Source organism: Choloepus didactylus, chromosome 24, assembly GCF_015220235.1.
Source record: "Choloepus didactylus isolate mChoDid1 chromosome 24, mChoDid1.pri, whole genome shotgun sequence".
NCBI lineage: Eukaryota > Metazoa > Chordata > Mammalia > Pilosa > Megalonychidae > Choloepus > Choloepus didactylus.
The window spans coordinates 22,287,369-22,301,555 of record NC_051330.1 but is presented as its reverse complement, the minus strand read 5'-3'; positions in this window follow the sequence as shown (position 1 = coordinate 22,301,555).

Below are 14,187 nucleotides of genomic sequence, written 5' to 3'. Positions count from 1 at the left end.
ATAAAGTTGTCATGCACAGCAGAACTCCATCATAAAATGGAAATGGTATATACAAGGTAGAGCTCAAGCAGGTCCTGAAGGCAGAAGTAAATTACATGAGGAAGTGGCCCAAATGCCCATAGCCCACATTCTTTCCACATTACCTACTTTTTCCCAGCCCACAGCTATGGCATCTTGTGGAGTTCCTTGCAATCAGTTGACTGAGAAAGGGAAAACTCAGGCCTGGTTTACAGATGGTTCTACATGATATGCAGGCACCACCCAATGTCCCTGAATGACAGTGGGTGGAACTTTGAGCAGTATACCTGGTTGTTCACTTTGCTTGGAAGGAGAACTGGCCAGTGGTGTATTTGTATGCTGATTCATAGGCTGTTGCTAATGGTTTGGCTGGATGGTCAGGGACTTGGAAGGAACATGATTGAGAAATTGGTGACAAAGAAGTCTGGGGAAGAAGTATGTGGATACACCTTTCTGAGTGAGCAAAAACTTGAAGATATTTATATCCCATGTAAATGCTCACCAGAGAGTGACTTCAGCAGATTTTAATAACCAAGTGGATAAGATGACACATTTGGTGGATAGCAATCAGCCTCTTTCCTCAGCCACTCCAGTCATTGCCCAATGGGCTTATGAACAAAATGGTATAGTTGTAAGGATGGAGATTATGCATTGACTCAGCAACATGGACTTCCACTCACCAAGGCCAACCTGGCCACAGCCACTGCTGAGTACCTTATCTGCCAGCAGCAGAGACCCACACTCAGTCCCTGATGAGGCACCGTTCCCCAAGGTGATCTGCCTGCTACCTGGTGACAGGTTGATTATATTGGACCACTTCCATCATGGAAGGGGCAGTGTTTTGTTCTCACTGGAATAGACACCTATTCCAGATATGGGTTTGCCTTCACTGCATGCAATGCTTCTGCCAAAACTACCACCCAAGGACTTACAGAATGCCTTATCCACCATCATGGTATTCCACACAGCATTGCTTCTGACCAAGAAATCCACTTCATAGCAAATTAAATGAGGGAATGGGCACATTCTCATGGGATTTCCTGGTCTTACCATGTTTCCAATCATCCAGAAGCATTTAGGTTGACACAATGGTGGAATGGCAGGTTGAAGACTCAATTATGGTTCCAACTAGGTGGCAATACCTTGCAGGGCTGAGGCAGTGTTTTCCAGGAGACTGTGTATGCTCTGAATCACTATTCACTGTATGGTGCTGTTTCTCCCATAGCCTGGATTCACAGGACCGGGAATCTACGAGTGGAAACAGGAGTGGCACCACTCACTATCACTTCTAATGATCCACTAGGAAAATATTTGCTTCCTGTCCCTGCAAGCTTAAGCTCTGCTGGTCTACAAGTCTTAGTTTCAAAAGGACGATTTCTTCCACCAGGAGAAACAACAGTAACTGGAAATGAAGATGGCTACCTGGCCACTTTGGGCTTCTTATGCCTCTGAACCAACAGGCAAGGAAGGGTATTACTCTACTGGCTGGGGTGATTGATCCTGACCATCAAGGGGAAATAGCACTGCAACTACACAATGGAGTAAAGAAGAGTTTTCCTGGAATACAGAATATCCCCTAGAGCATCTCTTAGTACTACCATGCCCTGTGATTAAAGTCAATGGAAAACTGCAACAACCCAATCCAGGCAGGGCTACCATGGCCAAGAAACTTCAGGAATGAAGGTTTGCATCACCCCACAAGGCAAAGAACCATGGCCAGGTGAAGTGCTTGCTGAGGGTAAAGGGAACATGGAATGGGTAGTGGAAGAAGGTAGTGATAAATATGAGCTACAACCACATGACAGAAACAAGGATGGTTATGGCATGAATATTTCCTCCTTGTTTTGTTTTGAGTATGTTTATATTTCTCTTTAAGACAAATATCTTTTTTTTCTTCTCTATCTTATCCCTTCATCATACGACATAGCTGTATTGTTCATTTCACAGTATTTAAATTAAAGGAAATCAAGTTTAAGGGTCAACGTCGCCCAAGGATTTTCACCCTATTCTGGAGATATCTAGTGTGTTTCTGGTTGTACACAGGACAGCTGAGTATTGTTAGACAAAATATATGCCTGTTATTCTTCCCTACTTAGAGATAAATTATGGTTTAAAGTGATGTGTGTAATTGCCAAGTTGGCAAGGGGCAGACTGTGATGGTCAGGTTCATGTGTCAACTTGGCCAGGTGATGGTGCCCAGGTGTCTGGTCAAACAAGCACTGGCCTAACCATTACTGCAAGGACATTTGTGGTTGGTTAATAAACCAGAAGTCTGGTTTATGAAATCACCAGTCAATTGACTGCAGCTATGTGTTGTGTATATCAACAAAGCATGTGTCTTCTGCAATGAGAGAATTCAAGCAGCTAGATTTAATCCATCAGTTGAAGACTTTTAAGGAAGAGAGGGAGAGGACTTTCACTTCTTCTTTGGCTAGCCAGTGAAGCATTTCCTGAGGAGTTCATTCATCAAACACCTTCATCAGAGTTGCCAGTTCACTGCCTGAGGAATTGATCAAACACCTTCATTGCAGTTGCCAGTTTACTGCCTGCCCTATTGAATTTGGACCCATTCATACCCACAATTGCATGAAACACTTTTATAAAATCTTATATGTATAGATATCTCTTGGTGATTCTGTTTCCCTAGAGAACACTAAGTAATACAGGATATAAATCCTAAGAGAAGTAGCAAATAACTGAGATAAAAGCTACTAAGTTTTCCAGACCTCTTTTACCTGTTTCCCTAGACAGTTATCCTTCTTTGTCTCTAAGGGGTATAAAAACCAATTGAAAAATTACTTTGGAGAGACAGATTTGGGAAAAGTCTCCCCTACTCTCCTATCAGTGGGTACAAATAAGCCTCTTTTCCTCCTCAGTCCCATTTGGTGTGACTTTCATTGGCCATGCTGAATGATGAACCCAGACTTAGGAGTGCCCCATCTATAACTTGGCACCCAACATTCAGCACAAATTCTGAACAATGTGCTGCTCAGTGGATTCCTGATTCCCAGAAGTAAGTAATTCATGAGTCTCAGCTTGGGCCAACAGAGGAACTTTTCTCTGAGAACTGGATAAGACAACTTCTTGCCCCAGGTATCCAGGATCCCAATAGCAGCTGGCTGCGAGGGAAACCAGGCATGGTCTGTGAGTATGGCTGTCTTGTATGTTTTTATGGGCCAGTTTTGTTTGATATGCAGTGGTACATAAATTCTGGCCAAAGCTGTGAGCAGGAGCCTGCACTTGGTTAATGGTGTCATACAAATTTATGCCAAGGCTGTGCAGCCCCAGGCATGAAGGGAAAGCCATTGAGACTTGATTTGAAAGGGAGCAGTCCTGGCATGAAAGGAAGGTCACCGAATTTGGTGCCTAGGTTTGGATTCAGTTATTTGGGTGCTTGGTGGCACATAACTTTCTGCTAAAGCTGTTTTTTGGATTGTGCAGTCCCAGACAAAATGGAAAAAAAGAAAATTGGACACATGGTTACCTGGATTTTGGCTTTGGTTCTCAGTCTTGTTAGTTTTTGGTTTGAGTTTGTCTTGTCCTGTTTTTTTCTCAAAAGAGGTCTAAAGAGTATTAAAAGAAAAAAAGATGGGAAACAACCTGAGTGAGAAATCTGAGGAAAATTAGAAGGACGATTCTTTAAATCACATTCTTAAGCATTGGCAGCAATTCAGGTATGAGCCCATGACAAAGAAAAGCATGGAATGTTTATGTGAAGTAGTTTGACCTCAGTATGAATTAGAGGATGGCCACAAGTGATCAAGAAAGGTATCAATAAAATATAATATTATTTTATAGCTAGATTTATTTTGTAAGAGAATGAAAAAAGGGATGAAATTCTGTATGTGCAGTGTTTTATGGCTTTAGCTCAGAATGAAAAGCTGCACAGAAAATGTTTTGGGCATGGCATTTTAGCTATCAGCCAAGACCTTAACCTCTTCTAGAAAGCTCCAGAGCTTATTGCCCCAGAGGAAATAAAGGAGGGTCCTTGCCACCAGGGTGATTTCTAGCCTCCAGGTAGTTGATGCTTCTGAACTCTAGGTGGAGAAATCAGTGGCTGAGATTTCTGGTCCCAGGCTTGAGGCTCTCATGTACCCTCTCCATCTCCTGCTAGTCTGCAATTTTTGCAATCCCCTTTCCCTTCCCACAAAAGCCTCAGACTTCACCACTCCCTCCTCTTCTTCTCCCTCTGGCTCCTTGTCAGAAGGCTGAGAACAAGCCCCTGGTGCCTACAAACTCTCCCAAAATGACTTTCCTGTCTCATATTTAGAGTGATACACCCTTTAGGCAGGGCCTCTCTATCTCTGGAGGGCAAAGTCAGGGACAATTCCCTATATGGCAGGTACCAGTGGAAGAGATAACCAGGCCCAAGTTAGGGGATATATGTATAGACATACTTCTTTCTCCATCTCTGATCTATACAGTTGGAAATGCTGGGTTCCTGGTTATGAAGAGGATCCCAGGAAAATGGAAAACTTGTTTAACTTAATTTCTGCAATGCATAATCATAATTAGGCTGATATTCTAACTTTATTAGTTATGCTATTAACCTCAGAAGAAAGGAGAATTGTAATTGAAAAAGCACATGATTATGCTGATTTTTTAAGCAATAAAAATCTAGGCAATCTAGTACACACCCCCAGAAATCTGGCCATTCCACAATTAACCACACTTTGGAAACCAAATGAACAAACAAATAGGACAAAATTAGGTCACTAAAAAGCATGCATAATTGTCAGACTAGGAAATGGAGTGCCTAAACAAAATAACTTAAGTAAAGTCAAAGAAGTTGTCCAAATGCCAGATAAAAATCCATCAGTGTTTTTAAAGTGATTATTTGAGGCTTGCCATAAATTTACTGATATAATCCCTGAAGAACCCATAATGCCACTGACATTCATTGGAAATTGCAAAAACTAGAAGGAGGCTCAGGTAGACCAATATTGGAGCCTGTAGAAATTGCCTTTAAAGTTTTTCATAATCAGGAATCTGCCTACAAAAAAAAAAAAAAAAACACACACACCAAGACAACATGTCACTTACCTATCACAAATCTACAAGCTAATCTTCTAGTGTAACTAGCACCCTGCCGGCAATAGTACCAAGCAGAACCTCATTCCAGGTTTGGGATTCTTGCCATGGAAAGAATTCTGAGATGAGATGGGACAGTAGGAATAAGTAGTAAAGTTTATTAAAGAAAGAGAGAAAGAATGCTTGTTAAAGAGATAACATGGATGTGTTCAAGGGAGAGGGATGCACTGAGTGACAGTGGGTTAGCTTGGTATAAAGGGAAGTTTTACAATGATTTTATCTTGACCTTTAAACACCAGGTGTCCTCTGTGTTCTAAGAGGAGATAGTTATTGCAGTTATTGGAACTTGTGACCTGCTTTAATGTATCCAAAATTTGTCTTTGGGCAGATATTTAGCAAAATTTAGACCCTATGCTTTCTGTCACTAACTAAGAATGTCCTTTGGGCCCATGATTGTAAAAGCTTTTATGGTTTGGGGAGTCTTCGGAGCATTAGGGGAAATGTTTGTTCTATGAGGTTTATAGCTGGAGTTCATTGTGGCTCCACATTAACTCTTTCAAAGCTGAATAAGATGAGGGACCAGAGCCTTAATGTCCTATTCTATCATACCTCATTAGGAGAAGGCTTGGCAAGAATTTTGGCTACCCTCAAACTCCAGGATGGGGAAAGCACTATGAAGATACTTCACATAGGTTAAGACCTGAGGGGCCCCAAGGAAACCATTAAATTCCCAACAATGTGCTTACTATAAGGGGGAAGGGCAATGGAGAGATCTCACCAAAGAGAGAAAGAGCTAGGACACCCCACCCTGCAGCCCAATCCCCATAGCTAGCAAGGGACATAATGGTGACCTGGAGTGGCAGGGCTCAGGGTCTTCTTCCATAGTTGGGAAATCATCCCATGCAATTTTTTTGGGACTCACTTCAGATAGGTACAAAATTAGGCAAGGGATTAGTAAATTTCTTGGTAGATATGAGACTTAATTGCACTTCAAAGGTATCAGTCCCTCTTAAGGGCGTGTCTGAAGGGGCTAATGACCAATTCTTCCCACAGCTGCAGCAATGGCAAATTGGAAAATGTCAATTGACTTACAGATTTCTTTGCAAGCCTCTCTCTTTCTCTCCTCCCCCCCCCTCTCACCTGGTGAAATGAATTTACAAGTTCTTGCTCTATTAGAAGGCCTACAGTCTGCATACAAAGATCCAGGAAAACAGCAACTTCTGAAGGAAGTAGGACCATTAAAAAATCCTTCAGGTGACCCAAAGATGTACAGGAAGCCATGGTAAGATTGCAGCCAGTCATTATTCTACCATGTTTAAAGTAATATTCACTCAGGTGGGAAAACCAGAGAGAGTAATTTGCTGCTAATTGAAAAAAGTTAAGGACTAAAATACCAGGAACTCAAGATTATATATTTGTCCAAGATTTAAGAACTATAAAACAAATTGTAGAAAATACACATCCCACAGTACCTAACCCATATACTCTCCTCGTTAATATTTATGATGCATATTCTTGGTTTATGGTTTTAAATTTAAAAGATGCCATTTTATTACATCCCATTAAATAAAGACTCATGAGAAAAACTTGACACAGGAATAAAACAGCAGTATAGTTGGACTGTGTTACCACAAATTTTAAAAATGTCCTAACTCTTTTTGGACAAGCCTTAACCAGAGACCATGAGGGAGTAAATCTCCACAAAAGACATTTTACAAGCTAGATCCTTTGTCAAGGACCCTCCAAGGAACAAATAGAACTCAGATTCTTAAGTATAGCCAAGTAGTGTTGACTGTAGGTATCCAGTTTGAGTTAATAGTCAAAAACCTTATACCTGGCTCTGAAAGGAATTTTAAAGGATCCCTTAGAATGGACATGGGAATGCACAATTGTCTTTCAAAGTCTAGAAGTCAAATTAATAACAGCTCCAGCCTTGGGCTCCCTGACCCCATAAAAGAACTTGACTGTTGTCCATGAAAAGCAGTAAATTGCATTAAGATTGCTTGTGCAGCCTTCTGAAGGAAATATAGCACTAGTTGCTTATCTGTCAAAACAGTTTTCATGGTGGCTGAAGAATGGCCTGTTTGTCTAAGGGCAGTGGCAGCCACTGTGGATCCCTTCAAAAAGCAGAAAGTTTACCTTAAGCTCTGCATGATGTACTTACTGTATTAGAACACAAGAGAACAGTGGCTCACAATGGAAAAGCTGTACCACTATCAGGCAGTGCTGCTGGACAATCTGAATGTCATTCTAAAGAACTTTAGATAATCAATCCTGGCACCCTTATCCCAGAAATTAAAAAGAGATATGAATTGACCTTCCCATAGCATGATTGTATTTAACTATTACACAAAGTCTATTCAAGTAAACCAGGGCTAAAAGATGTGACACCACCAGACCCAGTTCTAGAAATATTTACCAAGGGGAGTAGTCACAAACCCAAAGTAAAAAGTAACCAAGATATTCAGTAGTGAATATTGCCTCCCTTGCCTGGATCACCAGTACAAAGTTTAAGTCTAATTGCCCTTGTAAGAGCCCTCCAGCTAAGCACAAGGCAGATCTCCTGCCTACACAGATTCAAGATATGCTTTTGCTGTTTTTCATGTTCACAGGAAAATATAAAAAGATTATGATCTGTTAACTGCAGCCAACAAAGACATAAAGCATATAGATTTAATTTTTAAATCTTTAGATGCAGTAATGCATCCCAAGGATTTACCCATCCACTGCAAAGGACATCTATCTATGGATAATAAAAGGGCTTAGATAGTGAAGAGAACTGGCAAGTAGATTTTATAATAAAGCCAAAAGTGTTTAGAAACTTCAAGTATTTGCTAGAATTTTTGGCCATTTTTACTAAATATTTAGAAGCATTTTCCTTGATAGACTGAAAAGGGACAAGAAGTTGTGAAATGCTTACTTTGAGAAATTACTCATAAATTTGGACATCTGCTTTTTATTCAAAGCAACAATAGACCAGCTTTCATAGCAAAGACTGTTAAAGTTTTTTCAAGACTCTTCATCATTGAATGGTGTCTACATTCTGTTTACAAGCCATAGTCTACAGGAAAAACAGAATGTGTGAATCAGACTCTAAAAGACAGCCACACCCAAATCTTCTTGAGAACTCATTTAAAAATAGAGTAAATCTCTACCTGTTGCCCTCCTGAGGATGAGAGTAGCACCCTTAAGCAGGTTAAGTTTGAGCCCTTATAAAATAACTTACAGAAGACCATTTCTGAAGGTTGTATATGCAGGTAATATGCATTCCAGTTCAGAATCAGCTACAATTCAATATGTAAAAGTCTTTAAGGGCCACTTTAACTGAAATTAATAATTAAGCCTCAAATCATTTTAAATTTCCCACAGGTACCCCATTATACTATTACCAGCTTTATGATTAAATCTGGCTCCGCACTTAGAAGGACAAGGGCCCTCAAGTTCCACTGATGAGTTGGCCTTATTTAGTGTTGATTGTTACTCATTCTTCTCTTAAGTTGTAAGAAAACGAGCCCTGTACTTCACTACACCAAAGTCAAGCTGCAGTCATTCCAGGAGACACCCTCCTGTTAGCTGGAAAACTGTAGTGTCAGTAAATCTTCCTGATAATCCCAGAAAACAGAGCTGTGAACTTTTGAACAGTCTAAAATTTCTGTTTAAGAAAGAATCTTCTTAGTCAGATTAGTTATTATGTTCCTTGTTTTCTATTTTTCCATAATCTTAATGTGCCCTTTTGTAGCAACCTAACAAAGGAATCTTTTTTTGCAAGGCGCCTATTCATATGCTGCTTCTGTGGACGAGGCTAACTGCTGGATTTCTAGCCAGTTGTTTATCTCTAGTGTCTCTAATTTGCCATGGAGGATAGCTCTCAAGTCATTAATTATAGAAATGCAAGAGAAATACAGTGTGTTAAGCACCAATAACATCACTAGAGACAATCCTGTCACTGGCTAGTAAACTTAACCCAGCCAGAATATTGTCTTATTTGCTCTGCCAAAATCACTACTGAAACATTTCTGTTATTACTGTCAGACAGAAAAGGAGAGAACTCTAATGAAAGAACAGAAAATGGACATGTTCAACTCTAGGATGAATAGCTTAGCTTGCTATAGGATGTGGGAGATTGTGCTAGACGGCTCCACTTTCTTGGGAATAGGAAAATAATTCCCTGCTACAATTCCTTCATTAGTACACAAAATGGGACAGTTAACCCCTGGAAATTGAAAACAGAACATCACTTGATTAGCTAGTGATTCATATAGAACTAACTGGAATGTGAGATCTGAAATATATGTTATCCCTTACAGAACTCAACAGATCTGATGATCATGTAACTGCAATTTTTGTCCCATCCATAGGAATTGAAAATATAACTGCAAAAGTAGAAGCATTGAGCACCTTTGTTGCCTGAGCATTGAATAACAGCTTTCACATTATAACTCTAGTAAGTGTAGAAATAGCTTTAATGTGCAAAGCAGTACTGCAAAGTAGAATGCCCTCAAATATCCCCACAGCCTCCCGAGGGGAATATGTGCTGTAATCAAAACAGAATGCTGTAGCTGTGTTCCTGATGAACCTCTAAAATTCCTCTCTCCTAGATCACCTAAATGATCAAGTTCAGGCTATGGCTATTCCAGTTGATAAGTTTAATTTATTTGACCTCTTCAGTTGGCTACCTTCAGGAACAGGGTCATAGATAGTTATGGACTCTTCTTCAAACCATGCTTGTAATCTTCCTGATCATTTTATCTATTCTTGTTCCAGTTAAATGTCTTTTGTTCTCTATGTACTCAAATTATAATTCAAAGTGATATGAAACCCTTTTCATCTCCCAGAATTCCTGTCAAGAGAGATCATTTTCACCCAAAGCAAATTGAGAATAACTGCAAGTTATAAATCAGAAATTTCACCAAAAGGCCTCCTAACTATGAAACCCCAGTTCAGGAAAAAGATGTCAGAATGAATGATCTCTGAATTCCCAAGATTGGAAGTAGAAATTCTTTTAAGGAAGAAATTGTAACAGTGAACTTTAAATGTAACCTTAAAACACCCTTTAGATGTAACCTTAAAGCTGTAAGCAAGGTGTGAATGTGAGTTGTTAGTCTCACAAAGGAGCAATATGTAAATATAAAGTCTGCACTCAGACCTGAATAATCCTTCATCTATTACCCCAGGCCTCCAAGATATGAATAAACTTATTGCTCTGTTTTGCTAATGCTGTCATTATGCAAAATACCAGAAATGGTTTGGCTTTTATAAAGGGAGTTTATTTGGTTACAAAGTTACAGTCTTAAGGCTATAAATTTTCCAAGGGACGGCATCAACAATGGGGTACCTTCACTGGAGAAAGGCCATTGGTATCTAGAAAACCTGGGTTAGCTGCAAAGGCACATGGCTGGCATCTGCTTGCTTCCAGGTTGTGTTTCAAATTGGCCTTATCCAAAATGTCAGCATCAGCTTTCAACAGCCATCTTCAAAATGTCTCTCTTAGCTGTCCTCCAAAATGGTACTCTCAGCTTTTCTCCAAAATGTCCCTCTCAGCTTCTGTTCATTCTTCAAAGTGCCTCTCTTGGCTGTAGCCCCTCCTTCTGTCTGTGAACACTTCTATAGGACTCCAGTGATTCAATTAATACCCACCCTGGATGGGTTGAGTGACACTTCCATGGAAATTATCCAAAGTTCTCACCCACCATTGATTGAGTCACATCTCCATGGAAACACTCAATAAAAGGATTCTAACCTAATCAACACTAATATGTCTTCTCCCACAAGAGTGCATCAAAGAGCATGGTGTTTTGGGGGATATAATACATCCAAATGGGCAGACTCATCCATCATCCCAGACTTTGAGGCTCCTTTCCCAGGTGTCACAGAGGATGCAAATCCTAAACAAAGTAGGAAATATCTGAGATTAAAAAAAAAAACAAAAACAAAAACAACAACAGAAAACTACTAAAGTTTTCCAGATCTCTGTTACCTGTTAACAAAGATGATTATATCTCTTTTCCTCTGATGTGTATAAAAGCCAATTGAAAAACTGATTCAGAGAGGCTGATTTGGGAAATCTGCCCTGTCCTCCCACTGGCATAAATAAAACTTTTTTCTTCCTCAGTCCTATTCAGTATGACTTTAATTGACTATACCATGTGATGAACCCAGATTTGGGGGTGTCCCTTCAACAGTGTTCCATGGGCCTTTTGGGTTCAGTTCACTTTTTTCCATGTTTTTTTTTTAATTTCTGCTCAACATCCTGAATTGTTTCAGTTGTCTTTTGTCTTGGACTTCACTGATTCTTTCTTTTGTATACTCAATATCTCATGTTATTCTTTGATGAATTCTGAAGCTTTATCTTGTTCCTATGGATGGGGCATACATTGTTGTGTCTTTGTCTTGTAAACCTTGTTGCACACATACCATTTTAATATTTAATGTTTTAACAACAGGATATTATCTCTGACTGGTGTTTATGCTTGTATCCAGCTACTTATATGAGGGATATGTACTTGAGTATTAGGAGCCAACATAAACAAACAACTGAAAAATCACTTTTTACTGTCTTTGAAAATAGGCTCAGTATTGGCTTACACTCTCCTTCATATTTAGCACTGCTAATCAATAATATCAGCCTGAGGAAAAAGTGAAGGGAACTCTCCTTTATTGTCTGTTTTATATTGAGCTTTTGGAATTCCCCTGTTTATTTGAATTGGAAAACCTAATTTATCTCTATGAAATAAACTTCTCCTTCTCCATTCAGGATGCTCTATTTTATGTCTTAACATCAGAATTCCTGGGTCCATGGCTGATTTGAATTGAATATTTCTTAAATTGTCTAAAAGTCTGCAAGATTTTTCTGCCTACAGGAAAAGCTCTGGGAGAGTGAGACAGAAATGAATGCCCTGGGTCAGGGACTTTATAACTTAGCAAATCTTAGAGTGGGCAATGATGGAGATTAAATGTAGAAATATAAGAATACTTTTACGTGAAGAAGAACAAATGTATGTCAACACTGCAAGGTGTTATAAATGGTATGGTATATGGAATATATGATCAATGCAAATTAGAGTCTATAGTTAACAGTAGCATTTTAATATACTTCCATGAAATGTAACAAAGGCAATATACAAAAGCTAAATGTGAATAAGAGGGTGATATATGGGAGGGGAATCAGAATCTTGGTCTTATTGCTGTTTCTTCTTTTTTTATGTTTATTCATCATTTTCCCCTTTTCTTTCTTTGTTGAAGAAATGGAATTGTCTTCATATAGATTGTGGTGGTTAATGCATAACTATGTGATTATACCAGGAACCACTGATTGTTTACTTAGGATGGATTGTATGGCACATGAATAACACTGTTTAAAAATAAACAGAAACATACAAGTGCTAGAGAAAATGTAGAGAGACAGTGTAGAATGGTACAGCCTATCTGGACGGCAGTGTGATGGTTCCACAGGAGTCCAGATATAGGGTTCGCATATGGTTCTTCAAACCTATTATTAGGTATATTCTTGGAAGAACTGAAAACAGGATCATGAAGGAGATTTGGACACTGGTATTTGTGGAGGCAGTATTCATGATTTGTAATGGATGGAGGTAGCCTAAGGGTACATTGACTAATGAACAGAATGGTGAACTGTGGTGTATGCATACAATGGAATATTGAGCAGCTGCAGGAAGGATTGAAGTTGTGAGGCATGCACCTAAATAAATAAGCCTTGAGGACAGCATGTTGAATGAAGTAAGCCAAAAATGAAAAGACAAATATTATAATCTATCATGGACTAAATGTAATGGAAAAACTGAATTAAATTTCAGAGCATAGGTTATCAGGAGAATGCTTACTGTAAAGATTCCTAGATTTTAAGCTCTTAAAACAGTCACACCTATTCCTGAGTTGTAATGGTTATTTCTAAATTCTGGAATACTGAGCTCTTTGTGTGCAAACTGGTTGTTTCATGGAAATTTTGATATCTGTGTGACATCTGAGACTAAGAGTTAGAGTTCTGCATCTGTGAAAGTCAGCATTACCCAAAACAGTAACCAATCAAAAACTGAAAAAGAGGTCAGATATCAATTAAAGATATGAATAAAGTTGATTGGGATAAGATTAAGGCAAATCAGAAAAAGATGATATTAATCATGTTTTAGAACTTAGGAAGAGATGTTTATTTGGTGCAAAATTTTTATCTTCTGTACCACACTATCTAATTTAAATTTTATGGTCAGTTTATTTGAATACCATAATAATTACATGGAACCTTGAATTGGGAGTGAAATTTTATTGGCTTGCACAAGTTAGTGGGATGCCATGATATATCTGAAAGCAATTTGGGCAGAGAAGGAAAAAGTATTTTAAAAGCCCCCTTGAGGGAATGGGGAAAAATGTGGAAACATTAAAACTCCTCACCTGGGGAATTCCTGGTATTCTCAAAAGCATTGCATACTACCAATTTAATAGGCCAAGCCCTCAATCTTGGAGTTTGCCCTTTTAAAATGTACTCTTGTAAAGGAGAATCTAAGCCTACTTATAAGTATGCCTAATAGCCACCCCTAGAGAACCTCTTTTGTTGCTCAGATGTGACCTCTGTCTCTAAGCTGACTCTGCAGGTAAATTCACTGCCCTCATCCCTTATGGGATATAATACCCAGGGATGAAAGTCTCCCTGGCTATATGGGGCATGGCTCCCACAGATGAGCCTGGCCATGACATTGTGGGATTGAGAAGGACTTCTTGGGCCAAAAAGGAAAGAGAAATGAAACAAAATAGAGTTTCAGTGACTAAGATTTCAAACAGATTGGAGAGTTCATTCTGCATATTATTCTTATGCATTATATAAATATCCCTTTGAAATTTTTAGTTTATTGGAAGAGATAGAAGGAAATACATGAAACTGTTGAACTGTAATCCAGTAGCCTTGATTCTTGTTGATTGTATAATTATATATCTCCTAATCTGTGACTGTATAATCATGAAACCTTGTGACTTTAACTCCCCTTATCCAGTATATGGACAAATGAGTAAGAAAAAAAAAAGTCAAAAACTTAATAATAGGGGGTTATAAATGGTATGCAATATTTTGGATGTTGTTTTTGTTTTTATTCTTATTTTTTATTTTTTTGATGCAAGGAAAATGTTCAC